Below are 12,178 nucleotides of genomic sequence, written 5' to 3'. Positions count from 1 at the left end.
TGGTATTACTGGCATAAATCATATTCTAGCACATCTAATGCTAAATTAGAGTATCACTGTGCCCACTATCTTTCCATACTAATGTACTTTAATGTTCTTGGTTACACATTGATATTACTACGTTTGTCCTATTGCAAACTGTTATACATTTTTCACAATAGATTTTTAACTTTTAAGGTCACCAAATGGGAAGAAAATCATTGATTTTAAAAAAAATTAAGGAGACGTCACCTCATGCATGTGACAATAGTATAATGAATTATAGAACATAGAACAGTACAGCACAGCACAGAACAGGCCCTTCGGCCCTCGATGTTGTGCCGAGCAATGATCACCCTACTCAAACCCACGTATCCACCCTATACCCGTAACCCAACAACCCCCCCCTTAACCTTACTTTTAAGGACACTACGGGCAATTTAGCATGGCCAATCCACCTAACCCGCACATCTTTGGACTGTGGGAGGAAACCGGAGCACCCAGAGGAAACCCACGCACACACGGGGAGAACGTGCAGATTCCGCACAGACAGTGACCCAGCCGGGAATCGAACCTGGGACCCTGGAGCTGTGAAGCATTTATGCTAACCACCATGCTACCGTGCTGCCCACTATATATTACTGTAAATAGGAATGGTTTCAATTTAAAATGGAGGTCACTTAACCGGAGGTTTTGTAGTTTTAGTATCTTTTGCTCCTCAATCTTCTGTGCCAATCAATGTCTCTTCTTCTCTAATGAAAGTTTTGTACTTTATTCTCTGGTGCACTTCATATTCATTTTTTTGCTTCTACGCCCATTCATGTGTGAATCTTGATAGGAAAGTTTGAAGGATATTTATTGAAAGAATCATAGCAGAGTCTCACCTAGAATCCACACCAATACAATTTCTAGCAAAGATTAGGGGAATCACACTTAAGCTGGAACCATGTCTAAATGTTCTCTTGTTCGCATTGCGGAGGCAAGAGACCAGGGCATTTGTAGTGTCTTTGCTGATGCTTTGGTTGAGAACTTCAAACATAGAATTTTCTTGGTCTGTAGGGCTCAATTACACATTGGCTAAGCTTTCAGAGGAGCTCAATTTCATTATGATGATCTTAAATGTGTGCTGCACTGCACTTGCTTTTTCCATCATAAATGACATGAATCCATTATTGTGTTTTGATTGAGCAGTATGAAGGTTTTACTTTGTATGCCATTACTTGAGTGATCTGTATCTGAAACAAACAAAACAACATTTAATCAGGCCATTAATTGTTCATACTTGGCAACATTTCAACATGACTAATTAAATAATGTTATCAACGTTTAACGCAGGAAGTCAAATTTGATAACCCCTTCTAAAAATGGGGTCAGGTATCATGATGCATGATTAACCTACATCATAGATTCCAATGCAGACGGATCAAATGTTGTGCTGCCAGCTATTATACAAGGCTGTAAATCCAGCCAGTGCTAACTGCACAGTTGATTAGCTGCGTGTGAGAGCCGAGGGGGCAATATTTCGAGTGGCTACCAATTTACGTGGGCCTGAGCCTGCACCTCTTTAATGGGAAGGTGCATATTGGCTGGAGCAGTGCTGGAAGTACTTTTGCAAGATGAATCTGACCTGGGAATGATAGAAGAATGACACAGCAAGCGAGAGAGAGAGAGCAGGTTCCAACTTTTCCAATGTGTACTGGAGGCCTTTGCAATGAAAGAGAAGCTTTGTGTGTCCGCAGTGGGCCAGAATACCCTCCAGGCACATGTGGGCAAGGCAGTGGGAGCATATTACTTGAATGGCTTGCCAGGAGTCCAACCCTAAGGATGTAGATGCAATGCAACAAGATGTTCAGTGACCTCACATAAACAGTCAAGGTCAGTGAATGCACCTTCAAATACCATATCCTATCACGGCTCCAGAACTGTTCAATTCACCACGCATCTGTCAGTTATGTACCAACAATCCCTGTCAGTCAAGACTTACAGCTAACATTCATATATTCCACTGCACCATGAACACATTTTGCATTAAGCAAACCTCACAGCCTTATCACATCCTGCGCACACCCCCAGCTATTCAGCAATGACAGTTAACACAGTCAAATAAATTGAACAGTCATGGACACAGTCACTCTCCCTGGCAAGAAAGGCGAAGCATAACTGGAGCTAACCAGAGTTGGGGATAGGCAGACCTGTATTGCCTGACAGCCATGGAGGAAATTGTGATGTCTAATGTTTGGACACTCATTGCTGAATGAAAATCATTATACTTAATTCTCTTTCTTACATCCCACACTCTTTCACCCTACACACATTTCTAATTTACAAGCTGCAGATGGTGTAAGCATGCACCTCCTACTTTGCTCCTTTCCTGACATCGCAACCGTGCCCATGTTTCTTTTTCCTGTCAGACATTCCAAAAGTGTATGTGGCCAGGCAATGGAGAAATAGCAGGGAGACAGTGATGAAAACCCAGCACCCCCATTTAATTTTTTTGCACAGCAGCCATCTGGGAAGCTGGAACTGCCTGTAATTTAAGAGGGTAGCACTCAGTTGGATCCTGCCCATGGTAAGTCTTTGGGCAGGTGTGAGCTGCAGTGAGGGCAGGGGGAAAGGATAGTGCAGGTGCCAGGTCACCAGCGGGTGAGGCCCCAAAAATTCTGCTGAAGGTGAAGAGTTGAGTGCTTTAATGGGTCAGCATAAAGGAGATGCTTGATAGGTATGTTTAACAAAATGCTTGGTGCAGCGGGACGACATCTAGGAAGCCTGTGGTCAATGCTAAAAAGTATGGAGGAGTCCAGCACGAGGATTGAAGGCCAACCATTCCAGCTAACTTCAATAACACACTGTAGATCCAGCCATGATGCAGAATCTGATGGATGATGTCTCCGCTTCCATTGCAGAATGGCTGCGGATTTTAGTGTGCAAAGGGGCTTACAGGGTGTCACTGCAGTCCAACAATTGTCCTAGATCACTCAGCTTACTGAGGCATCTCACTGGAGGAGTGATAATGCCTCCATGGAGCAGGAAGTCGCTGGCCTCTCTCAGAAATACAGTATTCTTCCTCCCACCCCTATCACCCTTCCAGGTCCCATGCTATCACCTGCCAGCACAGCACAGATTGCTGCTACCCATTCCAAAATGGTCTCGTCAAAAGCTCAGGTTTCTAGGCTAAGAGCTGCTTGAGCCAGGACCTCCACCAGTCTCCCCTGCTGAAAGTCAGCAGCCTTCCACCAGTCACCTTGTAGCCACTGGGATCGCATTGAGCAGGAAACCATGACCAAGGAAAGGCATTCACAAGCCTAAAGGAATGCTCACGAATGTTAATTGCCTTTTGGATGAAATTCAGAATGATTTGATTAGAACGTTTATTTTAAAGCAGCTTTTATTTTTACATTGTAGTCACAAAACAGACATAGTAATGGCCATTATTGTGCAGGACTGTTGATCAATAGGGAATTGAGGTTACATTTACTTGTGTTCAGTTTGGATATTTAATCATGAATATTCCAGCCTATCTGAGCTGCCTTCCCTCTGCCTCTTTCTCCTGATTCTCCTCCTCCTCCTGATTCTCCTCCTCCACCTTGCTTGGTAGCAAGGACTGTCCCTTTGTGATGGGGGGGGGGGGGGGGGGGGTTGTGTAGCATGCAGCAGGAATCTTACAGCTGGTTGTTCAGATCCCTGCTTCGCCTGCTCCTAACCAAAGTCCTTGGAGTTTTGGAGTCCCTGAGGGCTCCGCCAAAGACTGCCTCACCGGTGCTGTGGCAGACTCGGCAATCGGAACATGAGGTCGCATTTGATGTACTGATTGAGGCCATGACGTGGAAGCATTTTCAGCTGAATCTCCACTTCCATCTTCCCTTTCACCACCATCACTCTGATGGCCTATCCACACATCCCTGCTGGGGGTGAGATGGAGAGCACTTTGCTGCAGATCAAAGGAGCCAAAATCAGCCAATTGTAGGGCTTCATCAATCTTATTTTCGGTGGCATTAATAGTGTTCTGGCAATTGGTGAGAGCCTGCATGGCACTGATTTACATGTCATGTTTGATACTCCATGCACTCTTTTCATGAAAAACGACTGTCACAAGGCCTGTGACATTATGTCACTCACCCTTGTGATGGACGCAAGTATACACAGTTCATGAGAAATCTAACCAGTACGTCACAACTTTGTTACTGTTGCTCCAGAACTATCCTCATTGTCACTGCTACCCCCTTTCTACCCTCTGCCGATGTTCAGTGTCTACATCCAGCTGAACAGAGCTGCGAGCATCCTGCAGCATCCCCACTGCTGTCGTTCTCTTCATTATGTGCTTTTTTTCACTTGAGATATGTGCGTTACCATGCGGAAACACAACTATTTCCTTACTGGTCCCAAAACAATTGTGCGTATTTGAGTTAGTGTTGGAGTTCAGTGAGTGAATGACTCCACCTCCGGGGCTGGTTTAGCACAGGGCTAAAACACTGGCTTTTAAAGCAGACCAAGGCAGGCCAGCAGCATGGTTCAATTCCCGTACCAGCCTCCCCGAACAGGCGCCGGAATGTGGCGACTAGGGGCTTTTCACAGTAACTTCATTGAAGCCTACTTGTGACAATAAGCGATTTCCATTTCATTTTTTCATTTCACCTGTGGGATGCTTGGAGGCCCTATGGGAGATTAAAGACTTTGAATTAAAACTGTCAATAAAAAAGCCTCGGGGTTTTCTCTTGAAACCGTCATACCTTCATACCGGTGCCAAAGAAAAGCAAGGCAACGTGCCTCAATGACTACCGTCCGGTGGCCCTGACTTCAGTCGTGAAGAAGTGCTTCAAGGGGTTGGTCATGAAGCGTATCACCTCCATACTCCCAGAAAGCCTTGATCCACTGCAATTCGCATTCCTCCGCAACCGATCCGCAGCAGATGCCGTCTCCCTGGTCCTACACTCCTCCCTAGAGCATCTCGACAAGAAGGACTCCTACATTAGACTCCTATTTAGTGACGACAGCTCCGCCTTCAACACCATATTCCCAGCTAAGCTCATATCAAAGCTCCAAAACCTAGGACCTGGGTCCTCATTCTGCAACTGGATCCTCAACTTTCTGACCCACAGATCACAATCCGTAAGAATAAACAACAACACCTCCTCCACAATAGTCCTCCATACCCGGGCCACACACGGTGCGTACTTAGCCCCCTACTATACTCCCTATACACACACGACTGCGTGGCAAAATTTGGTTCCAACTCCATCTACAAGTTTGCTGATGATACGACTATAGTTGGCTGGGTCTCAAATAACGACGAGTCCGAATACAGGAGGGAGATAGAGAACCTAGTGAAGTGGTGCAGTAACAATATATCTCTCAATGCCAGCAAAACTAAAGAGCTGGTCATTGACTTCAGGAAGCAAAGTACTGTACACACCCCTGTCAGCATCAACGGGGCCAAGGTGGAGATGGTTAGCAGTTTCAAATTCATAGGAGTACACATCTCCAAAAATCTGTCCTGGTCCACCCACGTCAACGCTATCACCAAGAAAGCACAACAGCGCCTATAGTTCCTCAGGAAACTAAGGAAATTCGGCTTGTCCACATTAACCCTTACCAACTTTTACAGATGCACGATAGAAAGCATCCTATTTGGCTGCATCACAGCCTGGTATGGCAACTGCTCGGCCCAAGACCGCACGAAACTTCAGAGAGTTGTGAACACAGACCAGTCCATCACACAAATCTGCCTCCCATCCATTGACTCCACCTACACCTCCCGCTGCCTGAGGAAAGCAGGCAGCATAATCAAAGACCCCTCCCACCCGGCCTACTCACTCTTCCAAAAGTCTTCCATCGGGCAGGAGATACAAAAGACTGGGAACGCGCACGAACAGACTCAAAAACAGCTTCTTTCCCCACTGTTACCAGACTCCTAAACGACCCTCTTATGGACTGACTTCATTAACACTACACCCTGTATGCTTCATCCGATGCCAGTGCTTATGTAGTTACATTGTACATCTTGTGTTGCCCTATTATGTATTTTCTTTTATTTCTTTTTCTTTTCATGTACTTAATGATCTGTTGAGCTGCTCGCAGAAAAATACTTTTCACTGTACCTCGGTACACGTGACAATAAACAATTCCGATCCAATCCGACCTTGTTCAGAAGCTCCCAGTGCCCAACATCAGGAAAAGTGGAAGTTTTGGAGCCTCACTATTGCCCTTTCTTCTAACCTCTTTCTCTCCCTACTGTGATCTTCATGTACCAGTGGCCTGGGTCTCTCAGCAATCAGGCCTCTCCCTTGGTGCCGCAGCCTCCACTCTCCATGGCACTGCCAGCCTCTAATTGACTGACAGCTCTCAGTGGATGGGATTTCCAACCTGTTGCACTGAATCCTGGCCAGAGAAGTGCCTGACGGACACCTAATTCCATTGGGCTTTCCCCAATGTGGCAATTTGAGACTGCCGGTTGTTTAGAGAAAAAACACTGACAGCTGTGTTGCATTCACCTTTGGATTTTCTGCAAATCGCCAGACACTAGCGCCCACCCCCCCCACCACCACATTCTGGTACCATAGTTTTCATTGTGTGCACACTGTCGTGGGGTGCTCAATGGCGTCATCAACCATGCAGTTAACTTTTCCATTTCACATGGGAATCACCACAATGATAGCTGATCACCCTTCATATCAGCCAACATTTTTGAGGGGACTTAGCAGGTGGTTTTGCATGCAGCTGCTCTTCCTGGCACTATCTCTCCCCATCCTTCCCATTTATTGGGGCTGTGGCCAGGCACCAATACTTGCTGGCTTGCCTGGTCCAGTGTCTGGGTTCTTCCATTGTGAACAAGTCCTGGAGTGCAACATGAACCAGGTCGCTTCTGGCTCAGGAGATATACGAACTACTCGGTGTGCATGCAGCTCCCTAGAAGCTATGATTTCAAAAGTTTATTTCAAGTGGCTTTTAACATTCAAACTCTTTCCCTTCTCTCTCGTTCCCCCCTCCCCTCCCCCATCACAGTGAAGCCAGTGGGTATAATATTGCAGGCAAATGTTGACATTTTTATAGTTGGATCCGGCTATGGAAAGATCTGACATTGGAATTTCCAATGCATTTTGATTGTGGCAGCCCGCTCAAGCATTTTGACTGTATGCGATATATAATCAGAACCACCTATTTATGGTTTTCATGAGAAAATAAAGCTGCTGCAATTCCTGGGCTCTCCTTAGATATTTCACATGTCCAATATCAAAGCCCATTTCCATAATCAAGCCCTTGCTTTTTCCAGCATCTGCTATAATCTGGTATAGTAGTGCACAGATTGGAACACTTCTGTTTTGTCATCTGTTCATTGGAAATGACCTAAGCTCTTGCGTGACTTTTTTTGTTAACGGAAGAACAATTAATTTGTTTGGTTGTAATGTTTTAGATTATAATCAGAGGAATAATATGATTGTTACAGTGCAGAGGGGGGAGCCATTCAGCCCATCCTGTTTGCACCAGCTCTCTAAGTGAACAGTTCACGTAATGCCATTCCCCTGCCGCCTTGCAACGTTGCATGTTCCTCCTTTTCAGATGACAGTTTGAATGCCATGATTGAACTTGCCTCCACCACACTCTTTCACCTCCTTATCAACTTTAGGAAATTAAAATTTAACAGCAGCAAAAAAATTAACATTGCAGATTCCACTAAATTTATCGTTCTTATTCCACAGAAATAAGATGCAGTTTTCCTTATGACACTGAACTTCAATTAGCTTGTTTTAACACAAACTTTATGCAAGACACTTTCTGCCTCACGGAGCTTTCTTTGTTTGTTCATCTTTATGTGGTCTGCTGCACAGTAGAACAGGAGGAAGTATTAAGTTAGATAAAAGCGGCTGAATATGTTTCTCTGCCTGGTTATGAAGCTGTCAATCAACTGCATTCCCCCATAGACATGCTGAGGCATTCCCTGCCACAAGAAGCAGGTTACTTTAATCTGATTTTGTAGACATTTGAGATTGCCACTCGTCAAACAAAAGATTTACCATTCCTAATGCATTTACATGACAGAGGGAAGTTTTTTTTTCACAGGATTTCTACCTTTAAGTATGAGTGTTTTAAAAATCCATCTACAGGATGTGTGTATCGCTGGCAAGGCCAAACTTCTTTGGCCAATTCTAATTTTCCTTAACTGAGTCATTTGCTAGGACTAGGCCATTTCAGGGGGACATTAAGGGTCAACTACATTCATGTAGTGTAGGTCTGGAGTCACATTTAGGCCAGACTGGGTAAGGACAGCAGGTTTCCTTTTTTAAATTACATTACAACAATCTGATAGTTACATGATCACTGTTACTGATGCTCTCATTTTATTCTAGACTTTTCAAAAAAATTACTGAATATAAATTCCCCAGCCGCTTTCGAGGGACTATAATTCATGTATCCAGATCATTCGTCCAAGTTTCTGGACTAGAAGCCCAGTAACATAACCACTATGCTATATTTCCCTCCGAACAATTTCCTCGCACCTCTACAGTTTAGCCTTGATCCTCTTGCCAAGTCGCCACTTGCATCATTTGAATATAACAAACTGAGACTTGTGGTGAAGCAACTCCAAATCTCCTGGATTTGGACCACTGCAGCATTTGGGCTAAATTACAATGATGAACTGCTCATCTGATATTAATCAGCTGGACTAAATTTGTCTTGATTTGGAATATGGCTAATATGCTTGTTTATTAATTAGCATTAATTTAATCATATGCAATTTTCTTATAAATGAGAAGATCATTAAATGATCCCGAATTTACTTGTCACAAGAATTTTGTCTGTTATTCTTCTTCAGCCTTTCCATCTTAAAGTTTCAAACTGTTTCTAACACCAATGTATTTTAAAAGTCACATTTCCTCAAGCAATTAAGTTTGTAAATAAAATAGTCTTATGTGTCTTTGAATACTTGCATTACTTGATATATCATTCTATTCCTCAGACTTTACTCTGGGTGAAGGACTTTAATGTCCATCACTAAGAGTGGCTCGGTAGTACCACCACAGACTGAGCTGATCAGGCCCTAAAGGACATAGCTGCTAGATTGGGAATGCAGCAGGTGGTGAGGGAATCAACAAGAGGGAAAAAGCATACTTGACCTTATCCTCACCAACCTGCCTGCTGCAGAGGCATCTGTCTATGACAGTATCGGTAGAAGTGACCACGTACAGTCCTTGTGGAGATGAAGTCCTGTCTTCACATTGAGGGTACTCTCCATTGTGTTGTGTGGTATGACCACAGTACTAAATGGAATAGACATCAAACAGATTAGCAACTCCAGACTGGGCATCCATGAGGCGCAGTGGGCCATCAGCAGCAACATAATTGCAATCGACCTCAATCTGCAACCTAATGGCCGGCATATTACCCACTCTACCATTACCACCAAGCCAGGGATCAACCATGGTTGAATGAAGAGTGCAGGAGAGTGTGCCAGGAGCAACGCCAGGCATACCTAAAAATGAGGTGTCAACCTGGTGAAGCTAGAACACAGGACTACTTGTTGGTATATAAGCAGCAAGTAATAAACACAGCTAAGTGATTCCACAATGAATGCATCAGATACAAGCTCTGCAGTCCTGCCACATCCAGCCGTGAATGGTGGTGGACAATTAAACAGCTCCCTGGAGGAGGAGGTTCCACAAATATCTCCATCCTCCCATGATGGAGAAGCCCAGCACGGATGTGCAAAAGACGAGGCTAAAGCATTCGCAACAATCTTCAGCCAGAAGTGCCAAGTGGATGATCCATCTAGGTCTCCTTCGAAGGTCCACAGCTTCACAGATGTCAGTCTTCAGCCAATACAATTCACTCTACAATACATGATATCAAGAAATGGCTGAAGGCACTGAATTCTGCAAAGGCTTTGGGCCCTGACAATATTCCGGCAATAGGACTGAAGACTTGTGCTCCAGAACATGTCGCGCCCCAAACCAAGCTATTCCAGTATAGCTACAACACAGCCCGCTTGATTGCTACTCCTTCCTCAAACATTCAATCCCTCCCACCACCGACAAACGGTGGCAGCCGTGTGTACCATCTACAAGATGAACTGCAGGAAATCACCAAGGTTCCTTAGGCAGCGTCTTCCAAACACACGACCACTACCACCTAGAAGGACAAGAGCAGCAGATATTTGGGAACTCTACCACCTGACAATTTCCCTCCAAGTGACTCACCACCCTGACTTGGAAATATATCGCCAATCCTTCACTGTCGCTGGGTCAAAATCCTAGAACTTTCTCCCTAACACCTCCGGGTCTGAAGTGGTTCAAGAAGGCAACTCACCCACCAGGTTCTGAAGGGCAACTAGGGATGGGCAATAAATGCTGGCCTAACCAGTGATGCCCATATCCCGTAAATTAATTTTTTAAAAAATCAATCACTCTTGTCAGTTGAAGTAAATTACCAACTACTTCACACTTCCCTTCCTAACCATTCCTCCCCAAAACTGGCAGATCCTGACATTTTCCTAATGCTGTGACTTTTGGGTACTCCTCTGCTACTAAAACCTCTCCCCACAGCACTGAAAAATCCCAGACATCCTCCACTGAATGAAACTCTACAGCCTCACAATCCATCTGCTAGTTCTGCCAAACCCCAGCTTCCTCCTCTCCAATGCTGCCAAGTTACAGGACTCAATGATATTAAACTCGGGTTTGTTCTTTGAAGTGTTGCTGAACCCTAGGAATTCCAACCTCCTACCACACCGCAAAATACATGACAAAGGAAGAAGTAAAAAAAACTTGGATATATGACCTCAGGATATCCCAAAGTGTGTCACAGACATGAAGTAAGTTTGAAGTCAAATCACTGCTGTAATACAGGATAGTATTCAAGCAACCCATTTCCAAATCTGCAAAACGCCAGTGCAGATGAAACAAGGCCACCACCCCTGCCTTGGATACTGAACCCTCATTCAATCCGAGGTGAAATCTCACGATTCTTTATTAATGTTGCTAAAACCTAAAGGACCTGAAACCACACTTGTAAAGCCTCAGGCACTTTTGGTCTTTTCCACAACTTTATCTGACTTTGATTATATTGATGCACTGTACATTAATGGTATAACACCACTATTTCTTTTTATAAATTTAGAGTAGCCAATTTTTTTTTTTCAATTAAGGGGCAATTTAGTGTGGCCAATCCACCTACCCGGCACATCTTTGGGTTGTGGGGGCGAAACCCACGCAAACACGGGGAGAATGTGCAAACTACACGCTGACAGTGATCCAGAGCTGGGATCGAACCTGGGACCTCAGCGCCGTGAGGAAGCAATGCTAACGACTATATAACACAACTATTGATACAATGCAGTGTATCATCTGACCGACTGAGTAATATGCTGGGACATCTACTAACGATACTATAAAGTTTCATATATGCACACATTTTCTACCTGTAAAATTTCAGAGAGCTGATCCTGCTGATTGAAGTGTACGTGGAACATTCAACCCGGTTTCCTGGGTGCTACGAGTGACTTCCAGAGCTCCAAGCTCTTGTCTGTGGCACATACACATTTGTGGAATGAATGAAGGCAATACCATATTGATGTAAACTTCAGTATGTGCACAGTGAACATCACCAGAAATGCAGAACAGGCTGTGCCATTTTGGAGCGAACACATCTCACATCTCTCACCTTGCAACAAAATAGGAAGGCCCTGTTCCTCACCAGTGCTGTTAAACAGAGCATTTACAGGTTATTTGCTGGTTGATTTATTTTGGATAAAGCTGTGACTCTGAGTGTTTGTTGTGTCTAGATGGAGAACTGTGGAAGGTGTTGAAGTTTTTGCCTACTTAAGGGCTTCAACTCGAACCAGTTGCTCCTAAATGTGGGTGTACTCATTGATATTCTCTTTGGAATACTGCATTCTTGGAGATTAAAGAGCACACAGATTGGGAGAAGCTTCTGAAAGAGGAATAAGAATTAAGGATCAAGAGTAAGAGGAGGGTAACTAAGAAATCCCCATCCCCTGAGGCTATCCTCAGAAGAACTCATCTGAGTGTGACATTAGTAAAAGCAACCCCAATTTTTCATTCACCAACAGTTCCATACCGTCCTTTCCATCTGCCGCGGACGACCACACCATTTGCTTAGCTGCAATGCTAAGTAAAAGTTCAACACAAAATAAACTTTGCTGACCAAACTTACCGTGTTGCATACAAGTATTAATGAATAATATATG

General features: G+C 44.3%; 1 protein-coding gene and 1 long non-coding RNA gene across 16 annotated transcripts in view; one reads left to right on the top strand and one right to left on the bottom strand.

Moving 5' to 3' along the window:
* foxp1b (forkhead box P1b) overlaps positions 1-12,178 on the top strand; it is a 645,688-nt gene that overhangs the window by 417,965 nt on the left and 215,545 nt on the right. The gene's annotated exons all lie outside the window — the stretch shown is intronic.
* LOC119973107 overlaps positions 818-12,178 on the bottom strand; it is a 63,755-nt gene continuing 52,394 nt past the window's right edge. Inside the window, exon 2 of the long non-coding RNA XR_005462235.1 lies at positions 818-1,214. This is a non-coding gene — a long non-coding RNA (uncharacterized LOC119973107). The remainder of the gene's footprint in view (positions 1,215-12,178) is intronic.

This window comes from Scyliorhinus canicula, chromosome 11, assembly GCF_902713615.1.
Source record: "Scyliorhinus canicula chromosome 11, sScyCan1.1, whole genome shotgun sequence".
Taxonomy (NCBI): Eukaryota; Metazoa; Chordata; class Chondrichthyes; order Carcharhiniformes; family Scyliorhinidae; genus Scyliorhinus; species Scyliorhinus canicula.
Note: the sequence above shows the minus strand (reverse complement) of the source record. Positions and strands in the feature narration are given on the sequence as shown.